Source organism: Balaenoptera borealis, assembly GCF_965194805.1.
Source record: "Balaenoptera borealis genome assembly, chromosome: 8".
Lineage (NCBI taxonomy): Eukaryota > Metazoa > Chordata > Mammalia > Artiodactyla > Balaenopteridae > Balaenoptera > Balaenoptera borealis.
The window spans coordinates 113,916,267-113,930,829 of record NC_138865.1 but is presented as its reverse complement, the minus strand read 5'-3'; positions in this window follow the sequence as shown (position 1 = coordinate 113,930,829).

Below are 14,563 nucleotides of genomic sequence, written 5' to 3'. Positions count from 1 at the left end.
CACCCCACATGAGTGAGTTCCTGTTTCCCCACAGACCAGCTGTGGGCTTCATCATTTTAACTGATTTTTGCTAAATTTGTTGGTAAGAATTGGGGTCTTCTTGGCTGTAATAATCGTATTTGCGTGTCATTAAGGATTATAAAGACTGAAATGTTCCTTAGTATTTAACCTTTGTGCCACGTGTCTCAAAGTTATTAGCCATCCGTCCATTGGACACTGGGTATTTCCCTCATAGCTTTATATTTATTCCCCCACCTCACTGGGTCACTCAACTCATATATTTTTCCAGTGCCCTGCTTTTGTTGTTGTCATTTAGCTGATTATGTGTCATAATCTCTACTAACTTACTTTAGTTAGAAAATGGTCACTTCACAATTAGGGTGCATGTGTTTCTGTTTTCCCATGATGTTTGTGACATTTTTAAATGATTTAACTTTGCCTATTTGAAATCAAAAAGAGTCTAGAGGGTGATGTATGGGCCTCATTCCACAGTTACCCAGTTTCCCTAGCGCTATTTATGAAATGATAAAAGTCACATTTCATCCAGTCAAGGAGGGGTTTTGCCATAATGGAGGTATGCAACATTGGCGGCTGGTGTTAGCCAATATCTGTGCTCTGCCTTCTCTTCTTCCAAGGCACATGGCTAAACTCATCTTCCAGCCTCCCCTCCATGTCATGTGTTCATTGAGATAGTGTAGAAGTGCTTGTAAAAGTTAATTCCTTTCCCCTCCTTTCCTCTTCTTCCCTTTCTTGGACAGATAGGGCCCAAATCTCCGCTTCTCATCTATTCCAGATTCCTGAGCACTTAGAGAGTCAAGATAGCCAGGTTATCTGATCCCAGCCTCTCCTTCTTCTGGCTCCCACAAGGGGACCCTTTCTGCCAAAGCTCAGGCCCACTTTGAAATCCCCAGAGTCTGGCAAAGCTTATTGTCTGTTGGCACCTGTCAGAGTCTTGACAGGACACACATAAGTCACGAATATCCTTTAAACAAAAAAATTATGTGAATTATCTGGGATTTTCTCACTCTTGCTCCCCTCACCAGGACCCACTGGTGTGCCCCTTCCACGTGTCTCACTACCTGAGTAGTTTGGGGCCAGCAGGGGGAGTCAACCTCTCCAAACAGTCCCAAGCTGTCCAATGACTTCTATTATAGAACATCCTAGTGGGTCAGGTTTCCACCTGGCCAACCCTGCAGAGTACAGTACGTGTTCCACCCAGTCCGGGAAGAGCAGTCCTCCTGGGAGACTCCTCTGGTCCTCACTGCCTGTGTGATGGGAGCTTCTCATCTTCATCTTTTAAATGGCAATTAGGCTGAGGGGTGCGATTTGTGGCCTCCCCTCCCACAGCCAAGGGTGGGCAGCAGAGTGCTATGGCTAAGCAGTGAGGCGGATCCGGGTGCCCGTCCCCACTCAGCCACACAAGGTGGACTGCTGTAACTCAGCCTCACGAGGGCTCCGTGATCTGAGTGGGGCCAGGCACTCGCCCTGCTGAGCTTTGGCCTCCTCATCTGTATAGAGGGTGATGACACAGACCTCAGTGGTAAATATGACCATAATAGAGCATGGCACACACAATAATTATTCTTGGTCAGCAAGAAAGCAAGGGAGGAAGGATGGCTTCAAGAGCCTCCACCCATTTTCATGAAGCCTTTTCTCACTTCCTGGAGAGAGAGCTTGCTCTCTCCTGTCTCACCTGCCCAGCCTCTGGGTGGGCCTGGCTTGCCTCTGATCTGAGCCCTGCTGGCACCCACTGGGCTCAGGTGTTGCCTCTGGAGTCCTTCCTCACTGTCACTTTCTTCCTGATCTGCTCTCTCCTGGTTTCCTGCTGATTCTCCAACACCACCCCTGTAATAGACTCTGCTGGCACTCTCTACTTCTCCTGTGTAGTAGCCACAATGGCAATTAATTAATGACCTGTACAATTACGAGTTTAATATCTGTGTCCCCCACCACTAGCCTGTAATCTCCATGAGGATGAGACCTTGTTTGACTTCTTTCTTGCTGTTTCTCCAGTGTTTGGTACTCAATAAATATTTGTTGAATTAATAGATAAGGAACGGTTACCAGTTTTTGCTTCTACGTCTGTGTTCCTTGAGGGTAGGGGCTGTTTAATTGATCCATTTCCTCTGCACCCTGCAGAGAACCTGGTACTAAATGAGCAGCAGTGAATATTTGCTGAGGGAAACAAAGCAGGAGTAAATGAGTGGATGGACTGAGAGACTGAACCCACACCTCTCTTCCCCTTTTCCCTGCATCACGGCTTATGACCGATTCCCCCTGTGTGTGTAAATTGTCTCTTGGTCCTGAACAGCCTCTGTCTTGCAGCTTCCTTTGACTCACAAGGATGATGGGCAAGAAGAGAAAGATCTTCCACGTTTGTAGGGCGTTCTCATTTGAAAAATAAGGTTTTCAGGAAATCCACCCCAGTCCCTGCAGAGAACACATCTACCTCATCAAAAAGGGTGGCTACCCTCCAGGAGAGGGTACACAGACACATAACACTTTTTGGCCCAGTGCATTTACCTCCTAATTTCCATCAAAGCCATTAATCGCAAAGTTTCATACTTACCGCTCATACAAACCGTGGTAGGCAATGTCGTCTTCCGGTCAAGAGAATAGCGGAGACTTCAGAGTTGCTTTGGGTGAATCACTTAATCTTTTTTACCCTTTCTTACCCATCTGACAGTGGGGCCTAACATTCCCGAATTTCCTCTTTCAATAAACATTCTTGTTCACATTTAAACATTCCTGGAAAGACATTTTACGATCAATGAGTATATTTAATCTGGTTGTGGTTTTTGCCCCAAACTCGGTCAATAAATCCAGAGTGTATCTCAGAATCAATGGCATTCTTGAAAGCTATGTCTTGAGGTGGACTGCTGTAACTCACGTCACATTTTCTCACAGGCAGATGTCTGACTAAAGTTAGTAAAGTGAAGACATCTGCAAAGATGCAGCCTGGTTTCAAAAGGTGATTGAGCTCTAAGTGTTCTAAACCAGGCACAAACCTGCCAGGCATGCCTTGGATTTCAACGAAGTGAGCAAGCTGCACGTGAAGAGCATTCTTGCTGCCACATGTGTTTAATGTAAAGCCAACATCCTGTCCATCAAACACGAGACCAGAAGCATTGCTCGCCTTCCCTCAGAAGTCAGAGGGTTTTGCAGGATGACTTTGATGACCAAGACTCTTTAAAAAAAGATGCCCGGGGAGATGGAAACTTTTCCCCTCAGTAAAATTCCCCAGAGCAAATAGTTCCACTGACCTTAGACATGACTTCAGCACTTTCTTGAGTTGAAAGCTGTTGAAAAATAAAAGTCATGGCATCTGATTGTTTGATGGCTTCACTAAAGATTTCGAATATGAGGATCTGGAGAGGGGGTGTCTCTTTAATCCCTCTTTTTTTTTTTCCTTCTTACAACAGAATCGGAATGGAGGGGAGCCCTTTGGGTACCGAGTCCCTGGGGCTTCGGGATGGTTCCAGGCACTGTGGAGGAGGGAGGAGAGTCCATCTTTCTTTCTTTGAATCAACGTTAATGAGGTAAATTGGGTTTTGGTCAATGTCTACATCTGCCGCCATGACCTTTGCTTTTTTGACTTGCTGAGCACGAGCAAGGTGCTCAGCATCTGGATTTTGATCCTGCCTCCTAGAGTCGCCGTGCGTCCTCTCCCTGCCTGTTCACACTGCAGGAATCAGTGACAGCAGGACGGAGCCCTGATAGGAGGAGGTGACATCACCACCCTCAGGGCAGATCAGCTGGGCAGCGCAGACACACAATGCCTGGGAAACCCTGTCATGACAGGACTGTTGCATATTTATTCATTCAACAAATATTTTTTGAGTGCTAATTAAGTGCCAAACATTGCTCTAGGTGCTGGGGATATAGCAGTGGACAGGAAGAAAAAAAAATCCCTGCTCTTCAGGAGTGTACATGCTATCAGGGAAAGAGAGGTGTAAACTAACAAGATATATAGTATGTTAGATGGTGAGAAGGGCTATGGAAAAAATAAACAGGGAAGGGGAAAAGAGAGAAGACAGTACATTACGCGATGACAAAGTTTTATACCAGTTTGAAATTCTTACCTGACTTCTGTATCAAACCAGAGGATGCTCACAGCTGCCGGGTGAGCAGGGGCTCATGGCACCTTTACCTGCCTTCCTGACCTTAATCTTCTTCCGGCTGCTGACACTGAGCTGGGGTTTGCCTGTGTACCTGCCCTGTTCTGATCACTCCTCTTCTGCTGGGCTCCTCGAGGATCTGCTCCTCAGCAGCTCCTGTGTCTCCTCTGTCTCCTGGTCTCATCCCTGTGGTCCTGCCCACTATCCCTGGCCCAGAACGGGGCTGGCTTTGTTTTCAGATTCAGTGCGTCCACTGTTACTAGACACTTAACTTTTTTCGCCACCTTTCTAAGATTGGGCAACATGGTAAAGACCACGAGACCCTGGGCAAGTTAATCAGACCCTCTGAACCTCGGTTTCCCGTCTGTAAGATGGACGTGGTCGTAGTGCACCTGTCCCAGATGGTTGTTATGGGAATCCCATGAGATAGCTGAAATAAAGTGGTTTTCAAAGGCTTGTACTTAGTGGTTGCCGAATCAGTAGTAGCTGTTCACGTAGGAGGGACTGAGCTAATGGCAGCAATGCAGGGGACAGGGCAGCATGGGAGTGCACCCTGGCTTTGTCTCCCGTACCCCCTCCCCACCCCCTCTGGATCTCCCCTGTCCTCCCCCAACCACTGTCATTCTCGGCTCCCCTTTCATCATGGAGCTTAGCTCCCTGGAATCTTCGCCTCTGGCCACTTAATGAGAAAAACTCTTCAGCGGATCTGCTCCCTCCCTCCCTCCCACTCTCATCGCCTGAAGAACAGTCTCTGTTCAAAGGGGACGATGCCTCCCTTGTCAGTCAAGACTCAAGCAGGTTGGGGAATCTTAGCCCCTTCTTTACTTCAAATGCACTCACGGCCAAACTAGTCAGTGGGTTACATTTGTCCAGGGTACTCCTCCGCAGAGAGGATCTCATCTCTGCATGATGAGAATCAAAGCCCCTTTGTTATCTCCCAGCATGGAAGCCTGGCCTAGCTGACAATTTACACTGTAACAATTCTTATTTTTTAACCCACTCCCCGTACTCACAAGACATACAGATAAGTAACCTCCACCCATTCTCCTCTTCCTTTAAACTTCTTCTTGTTTCTTTTTCCTTGAGTTCCCTGAATTTTGACCAAGTTGGACATGGTCATCTTTTTGGAGTCTTAGGCAGAACGTTGGGGCCTGAAGTCTTGTTAGGGGTGGCTCAACTTCTGGTCAAGCAATAAAATTAAGAACACAGTTTCTTTGGTCAAAACTCCCTGAACAAAGGTAAGATGCTTAACCTCTCTGAACTTCTGTTTCCCCATCTGTGAAATGGAGATAAGTGTTCTGATCCCAAAGGGTTGTTAGGAGTAGTACAATGAGATAATGATTGTAAAGCACTTTGCAAAGTGTCTTATGTGTGATAAACAAGCAAAAGCCAGAAGCTCCTATGTCCACAGTGGGGTTTGTTAGGATAAGTCTTATTTTCCTGCCAAGCCTTCTCTATCATGTCCAACTACCTGGGAGCTATCACGCTGAGCCCTAGGCATCTGCTGATTCGTCTGTCAGCCTTAAGCAGCTTAACGACAGGGACCTTGTCTGGCTCTCACACAATTCTTAGAAGTTACCAGCATTTCCTGTTGTCAGGGGCTTCCTGTGACTTGAGAGCAGGAGCTGTGTTTTGTTCCCCACCGTGGTCCCTGTGCCTAGCACCAAGCTCAATAAATGTCTTAAAACCAGGAACTGAGGAAGGATAAAAAGATGTCAGGCTCTAGCTGGCTCCCACTAGGATGAGATGGCTCAGAACTAGGAATATAGATTCACAGAGCCCTCCTGAGTGGGCAGCACCCAGCTGCCATCCCCTACAATGCCAGCCCTCCTGGTCCTCACTTCAATCTCCTCTCAAAATTGCTGTTCACCCTGCCTTTCCACAGAGCTGAAAAACAGGCAGAGTTTACCTCTAAGAAGTGAGCAACAACAAGCCCCAGGTGCCAATGGAAGCGTGTAACTGATGGAGTTCCTTCTCCCAGTGGGAGGGGTCACCTAAAACAACCTCTTTTCCATTAACACATCAGCAATCTTGTACCAAAAATGTATCCCAGAAACCCACCCATTAGACAGCCATTCCTTTCAATGAAATGTGTGGCGCTCTTCTTTAAGTTTCGCTGGTAATTTGACCCTCTGGATCCCTCTCCCAGTTAAACATCCTCAGCAGAAAGACCCTCTTGAATTCTAAAGCACACTCCAAAGACAGCCTGACCACAGCCCTCTATCGAGAGACCCAGAAACTCAGAATTGGAGGAAAAAATTTAAGCATGGCCCTTTCTTGTTCAAATTCAAGACATATTGTTGGCCCAGGAGTCTCTCCAAATACCCATCATTTCCCTTGCTTGTGTCACATTCTTGCAGATGGGAATGCTGTTTCTAGCAGGATGAGAATTATGTATGACAATCTAGTCCACAGCTGAAATGGTCTGCTTATAGAGTATGGTACTCTGATGGAGTTTGAGTTGCAATTTTGGGGACCATCCCATTTACAGAACAAAGGAATTAAAAATGAATATGGGGAAGTACAATCACACCCAACAATGTGGATAAAGCTCAGAAACATAACTGAGCCAAAGAAGCTAGTCACAAGAGTATGTGTGCTCTACGATCCCATTCATATAAAGTTCAAAGACAGGCAAAACTAATCTACAGTGCTTACAGTCAGGAAACAGAAAGAGGAATGAGGGGAGTTTTGAGCCCCATGTTTTTTGATGACATGGGTACATTCATTTTGTGAAAATTCATTGAGTTGTACATTTATGATTTGTGCATTTTTATGCTTGATCATATTTCAGTTACCAAGAAAAAGTGCATGTGGCCAGCAGGAAATCCTGAGGTCCAGGACTGAATCACACAATGATAATGCAAAGCTTTGGGGTAAATATAAGTTTAAACCAACTCAGAGAGCGATGAAAAGACTAGCACACCCTGCCCAGGTTTCTTGTGTCCGTAGGGGTCATTAAACTCTACCAAGAGAAAACTCTCCTTTCCTAGTGAACAGGGGAGGACCTCTCACCCAGGCTTTTTTCCTTGATCCCTGTCTGTACAAGTTCTTTATCATCATGACCTCTGATGGAGGCCAGGGGTCAGTAGCTGCTAGAAAGTGTAGCTGTTGTCTGGAAAAGATCTTTAAGACGTGTAACACTTTCCCCTGGAGCAGATAAGGGTCGTATGTGGGAAGGGGCTCCCAACCACAGACTCTGAGGCTGCCCTTCCATCTTGCAGAATCCCCACCCCTCAAGTGCCACTCTGATCACAGGACGCACTGCCTCCCAGGCATTCTGCAGAATAACAAGTTGACTTTCATCCTGCCCTAGGCAGGGTGATTCTTTGGGGTCTGGATTTCTAAAAGGAGCAGTTTGTGACTCTGGTAAGATTACTCACAGAACAAGGAAGAGACTGTGCTTAAAGTCAGACAAGCTAGTCATTTTCCTAAGTTCAAAAAGAAAATACAGCTGAATTATCATCAGCCTCCATTTGCGAAGCGGGTAGAGAGGCCCCCAAGGAGCAGCAGGTCCGCTGCGGCTGTGACTGTTGTTCACGGGCTGCTGGAGGTACAGCAGGGTCCTCTCGGTGAGTCAGCACATTTCAGCCTCCAGGAAGGGAGCAACTTGAATGTGACAAAGCCAGCCTTCAATACCCAGAAATTTCTGAGGCAGCTCCTGGCTTGGGGGTTGGGGGGCTGATTGCAAAAAATCTGCATTTGCAGGGCGACAATTTAGAAGAGGAAATACCACCAATAACAGTATAGTGTCACGCATTTTCAGCTCTCTTCAGAACGAGAATTTGATATTTCTTTATCTCAGTGAGTATTTTGGTCTCTCCAGTTTCTCATCTTGCTACTGCCTCCCAAGCCTTGCTAAAGACCGTAGGAGGCTGCTCTGACTTCAACTGAACAAACTGGTTGGGTGCCAGGCCCTCTGCTGTAACACAGACATGTAATGAACAGACATAAGCAGGTCTCTACACCCTTCTGGTCCTCACAGAGCTTAGCAATGTGCATACAAACGATGCCTGCAGGGGTGACACATCCTAAGTTTTTCAGGGGCTCTAAGGAAGAACAGATGATACCGAGATGGGAAAAAGTGAAAGCTGCTTTGAGGAGGTGGCATTAGAAATGGCCTTTATTTGGGACAGGATTAATGGGCAGGATGCTGGCAGGAGGAGAGGACATAATGAGCATGCTTGGCAGAGGGAATCTCAGTAACGCTCATGGTTAGAGGGAAGCTGAGAGCAATTTCAAGGGAATATGGGATTTAGCTGGAGAGTAGAATAGGTAAGGTGGAGAAATAGTGAAAACAAACCAGAAAGGAAGTCTGGAAGTCTAATCTTATGGTCTGGAGAGTTTGGGCCGACTTTGGTGGGAACTGGGGAGCCTCTGGAGGTTTCAGAGCAGCTTGGTGACATGGAAGAGTGAGGTTGACCGTTGTGTGTAGGAAGTGGAGTGAGGAGAGCAGGCTGGCGCAATCATCTAGGTGAGATAAAGAGGACAGCGGTGGTGACAGCCACCTTCCAAGTCTTCAAAGAATTGACCTTTTTTTTTTTGGCTGCTCCGCACCGCTTGCGGGATCTTAGTTCCCCGACCAGGGATTGAACCCGGGGCCATGGCAGTGAAAGCGCCAAGTCCCAACCACTGGACCGCCAGGGAAGTCCCTTAAAAAAATTGAACTTAATTGAATGTGTGTGTGGATGGAGTTCTTGAAATTCCTTGCCAACCACCCTTCCCCTCGTGACCTTCATGTAAAGAAGAGGGTGAGTGTTGCCCATTTTTCTTTTCTTTTTTTTTGCTTGGCTGCGCTGGTCTTCTTTGCTGCGTGCAGGCTTTCCCTAGTTGCAGCGAGTGGGGGCTACTCTTCATTGCAGTGTGTGGGCTTCTCATTGCGGTAGCTTCTCTTGTTGCGGAGCACGGGCTCTAGGTGCGCGGGCTTCAGCAGTTGTGGCACACAGGCTTAGTTGCTCCACGGTATGTGGGATCTTCCCAGACCAGGGCTCGAACCCATGTCCCCTGCATCGGCAGGCGGATTCTTAACCACTGCGCCACCAGGGAAGTCCCTGCTGCCCATTCTTGAGGACACTGGTGAGCAATTCTTGAATTACATGAAAGAAATTGCTAATTGGAATTTCACTGGCATGCATGGCAGGAGGGTACACGATCAGTGTGCCAGAGGCAAAAATCCCATGGAAGAAAAGCAACTTTAAAAGGAGCCTCTGCAATTATTGTTCTCAGATGGCCCTACCTAGGTTAACAACACCCCCCATTAGGCTACTAGGAGTCCAGCTTGCCCCATTTCAACACTGACTTTGAACTTGAACTACCTGGGCTCATGTTGGCTCCTCCCACCAGGCACCTGTTCCTCACCCAGGAGACCACGTTGGCAAGCCTGTTATTTGTCACTCAGCCCATTCCCTGTAGGGAATGCAGCACAAATACGTCATGGGTCATTTCATTCCAGTGGGTTAATTTTCCTGACAGCTCTGATCATCGCCCTTTGGAGTTGAAATCAAATCCCTACTCCTCAGCCTGGGATCTAAGGTCCTTCATGACCTCGAGCACCAACAGGTTGTAATTGCCGCAAGCTTGGGCTCCAGAGTCAGATGACCTAGTTCGGATCTCTGGCTCTGCCACTTACTTACTTAACCTCTCTGAGCCTTGGTTTTCCCTTACCTTTCAAGCTGGATTGCAGTAAAGACCTAAAGAGATATTGCACGTAAAGAATGTAGCACAGAGTCTGGCATACAATGAATGCTTGGTAGTTGACATCCATTACCATAGTAACACATTGGCCCCCAAACCTACCTTTCCTACTGTATTTCCACAGCTCTTTTCACACTTCCCCACCTCCATGCCTTTCTTCATATTTTCCCTCTGGGTAGGTTGTTCTCTTCTTCACTCCAATCCACAGTTCCGCAGGTCAGAATTCTATCCTTCAGGCCCTGCTCAGATGCTCACGGCACTAGGAAGGCTTCTTGCATTTCCCTAGTTATCCTGTTCCTGTGTTGAAGTTTGTGGTAATTCTCGTTAGTGTGAGAGAGCTACCAGTCTTATCTGCCTTTAGAATGTGAACTCCAGGAGAGCTGAGAATTTTATCTGTTTTATTTATTGCCATATCCCCAGCATCTAGAACAGCACATAGCGTTAGGCCTTTTGAAAGCATGACTCTACCTACTAGATAGTGTGCTCTCTGAGAGCCTGTTAATGATTTATTCTATAGCGTCCATATTGTCGTTGTGAATTCAATGTGCTGAACTATGGCAGACAAATTAGGAGAAAAGGGTTCTGTTCAAAAGGGGAGAGTGGGGAGTTCCCTGGTGGTGCAGTGGTTAAGAATCTGCCTGCCACTGTTGGGGACACGGGTTCGAGCCCTGGTCCGGGAAGATTCCACATGCCACAGAGCAACTAAGCCTGTGTGCTACAACTACTAAGCCTGCGCTCTAGAGCCAGCGAGCCATAACTACTGAGCTTGCGTGCCACAACTACTGAAGCCCATGCGCCTAGAGCCCGTGCTCCGCAACAAGAGAAGCCACCGCAATGAGAAGCCCGCGCATTGCAACAAAGAGTAGTCCCCGCTCACCGCAACTAGAGAAAGTCCACGCGCAGCAACGAAGACCCAACACAGACAAAAATAAAGAAATTAATTAATTTTTTAAAAATTTAGGAAAAAAAAGGGGGAGAGTGGGAAAATCCTGGAAGGCAGAATTAGGAATTACTGATAGGGATTCACCCTCTCACCCTCAGGATGACAGTGATGAGTTAAAACCCAGAAAAGCAGGTGATATTGAGGGTAGTTATTACAGGAAGTGGTTGTAACTTGGGTCTTGTCCTACAGATGAATTAAGCTCAGTGGCTTTGACCACATCCACAGCTAGGTTTGTTTGAGAAGTATTCTCTTAAAGTTGATGGTTAAATCTTATTTACAGGCCTGGAGTCATAAGATTTAGCCAATTATATGACACAAACAGCAAAGGACCTAACCTGAAATGTCCATTTCTTTGTCTCCTGGAGTGCTTTTCACAACCTCTGAAGACAGGGAATCACCATCTGGAGGCCCAGCCCAGGGCCAAAGCTGGTGGTCGATATACATTTGGTAAATAAATGAGCAAATGAATGAATCAAAGAATAGACCCTGGAAGAATATAAAGCTACTTTTGAGATATCCCAAATGTTTGCATTAATACTTTTCAACTATATACTTTTTGAAGAATAACTATAAATGCATGTAAGTATTACTGAATTCACAATAGTGGTTTGCGATTTTGAATTTTTCTTGATCAACAATTATCATGGTGGGAGGGGGCTCTGCAAATTGTTCTAATATTAAAAAATGATGCTGGGACTTCCCTGGCGGTCCAGTGGATAGGACTCCGCGCTTCCACTGCAGGGGACGCAGGTTTGATCCCTGGTTGGGGAACTAAGATCCTGCACGCCACGCAGCACAGCTAAATAAATAAATAAATAAATAAATAAAATGTTAAAAAAAAAAAAAAGATCCCTCTACTTGAAAAGACTGGGAACATTTGCCCCGAGATGCTTCTGTATCGGTTTCTAGCAGAACTGCTTAACACCTTCTAGACAGAGCTGCTGTGAGAATCACAAGGTCACTGCTGCCCTACTTTCAGATGGTCAGAAAGGTCTCATACCATGCTCTCAGCCGATTCACACAAAACAAGTGGTTTATTTCTTATAACCCACCCAATTGTCTAGCCTGATCCTGTGTTTCCAAACTATAACATTCTATTGCTACTTAAAGCTCAGATCGCCACAATCAAAATTAGAATGTTGTCCAAAAGCAATTTTTGGTCCTTAATCAATTGCCACAAATTTTAGTATTAGATGAAGCACCAAATAACATGTAACCATCTGTTTTAGACTGCGCCAAAATCTCACTGAAAATATGCCCTCTTCTAGAACAAGCTGCTCAGCAGAAATTAACAACAACAAAAAATTCATCACTTTTCTTCACTACAGGGCTGGTATATTTAATAAGGAGTATGGCAATTCAGTTTATTCTGCTTCCAAAGCAAGTTGTCAACTGTTTACTGACATTCTGGAGTGAGCCAGACACTGACTTTTCTCTACCAGAAATCATTTTTTGATAAATACCATTGCCTTCTTCTGCCTGACTTAAAGTGTCCAGTATTATAGCTCAGTACCTGCTCAGATACAAAATCTTTCATTTGGGTTAGGAAAGAGGATGTATACTTATCTTAGAATTCTTAGCTAACAGGCAATTTCAGCAACATTTAGATGACATTTAGTGGGAAGAGGGCCTTCATAAGATTGTTGGGTGCCCATACTTCCTAAGAAAGATCTCTGACAAAGCAAAAAGTCCATGGCTGTAACTGGTGGATAAAGATTCCACAGTGAATCTGCATATATTATTATTTTTTTAATTCAGCAGTATTTACTGACTGTTAATCAGGACTGTGCCAGGAATGGCCACTCAGAGACAATTAAGACATAGTTCCTGTTTCTGAGGAGCTCACTGTCTAGCAGGGGACATGGGTGTGTGTGAAGAATGGATGGTATATATAAAATTACAATACAGTGACAAACGCTACAGCAGAATTAAGTTCAAAATGAAAATGGAATCACTAAGAGTGGTGTGAATAGTTTTCAGGCGTGCTCAGGGAAGGCGTCACAGGGATTATTTTTGCAGAGCCTGGAACAATACAAAGTTTTCCGGGAGGATAAAGGTTAGGGAGATGTGGATGGAAAAGAGAAGGATGAGTATTCAAGGCAGGGAAAATCATTCACGCAAGGACAAAGAAAAGCCCAAGGAGAGCAGCCAGGGCCCAAGTGGAGGTCAGCAGGTAAGACTGGACAAGTAGGCTAATGTAGATCGGGGCCTTGGATGGCAAGCTAAGGCGTTAAGATCCTGTCAGGCGGATCATGGGAGGTGACAGGATTAGATCTGCTTGAGAAGGAGGGCTTGGAGCAGTCAGGTGGTAGGAGATCATGTTAGGCGCGGGGGCTGTTGTGAGGGCTTACCTGTCCCAGAGGCTGATGGGGACAGAGTGGGCCTGCTTGGGGCCCACCAACCCAGAGATAAGCAGGTGCTGCTGGTGCCAAGACCCGGTCTCCTGGAGATAAACACCAGAGCAGTGGTCAGGGGGCCCAGATAAGCCCTTGGCCTTTGGAACCCCTCTCTAGGTTATTTACATTCAAAATTTAACACCCAGGGCACCAGCAGGCAGAATGGGGTTTACTCTGGACATTCTGAACCCAACAGGGCACGTGTAGCTTAGTGGAGCCCAGGACTCGGGCTGCCTGGGTTTGAATCCTGGCCGTTGGCAGTGTTCTCCTGCTAGACAGCGATGGCATTAGCACCTGCCTCACAAGGTAGGTGTGAAGGTGAAGGGTCAGCCCATGAAAAGTGCTTAGAACAGTGCGGAACTCAGTAGGCCCACATAAATGTAAACTCTGTTAAGGAGCAAGCAGTTGGTTGATTGTACTACGTGAAATTAAAGCTGCTCTGGTGGGAAGGTGGGGGGGATCGTGCTCCTTTCCCCTCCCCTTTTCTTGGAGTAGGCCTTGAGGGGACTTTTCTACCAGTTTGAAAATCACTGGACTCTCCATTCCTGGGGTTAATTTCTGCACATTATTTCCTGAACCCTAGGAGTTCAAGCAGGGTGAGCTACTGATGCCAGTACTGATGTCTCTGGATGGAGTCTCTTTTTCTCCAAAGACAGCAAAGTGTATGAACCCAAGGGACACCCAGTGAGTCACCCACCACCTAAGTGTACCAGGATAATCTGGCCTAGGTCCTTGCTCCCCGACATTAGAAGCCATGCTCAGTGCCTTGCAGGTGGAGAGGGACAACTGTGCAAATCTCACACAGACATCCCTCCTGGCCCAGGAGTAAGGGCTTAGAGAGGGCTTTTTCTGAGGGGGAAAGAAAAAGCATCTCCCCCGCAGAATAGGAAGCTGTCATCCTTTCCTGCTACATAAGGTGGCCTGGGAGAAACAGACTGTTATGAGGAATAAATGAGTTAATGCAAGTTAAATACTTAGCATATGTTAAGCATGCAATGAACCTTCACTTAGGGCTGTTATTTATAGTCTGCAACCTCAATTCTTCTTACACCTGTTGAAGTAGGTAAGGTGTTCAGTGGGTTGAGTGGGTGTTCAGAGCCCAATAAATATATAGAACTGCATTTAAAAAAAAAACTCTCCAAAAAAAATTCTCTGTATCTTCATATTGTGAGCAGACAAAAGATATTTCACACATTATGACACACTATATAAATGAGGTAAAAAAGTAATCCTTTCTAGTCTGGTTCAAGGTCACTGCTATCATTTTAAAGCCTGCAATTTCTACTCAGCCAGATCCTGCAGGAATTCTAGGAGCGTTTACAGATTTGGCGTCCATCCACCATGAGTGGAGTGCTGTGCAGCTGAGGAGCTTTTCAAAGAACCCTGACAAGTGAGATTTTATCCCAGCATGG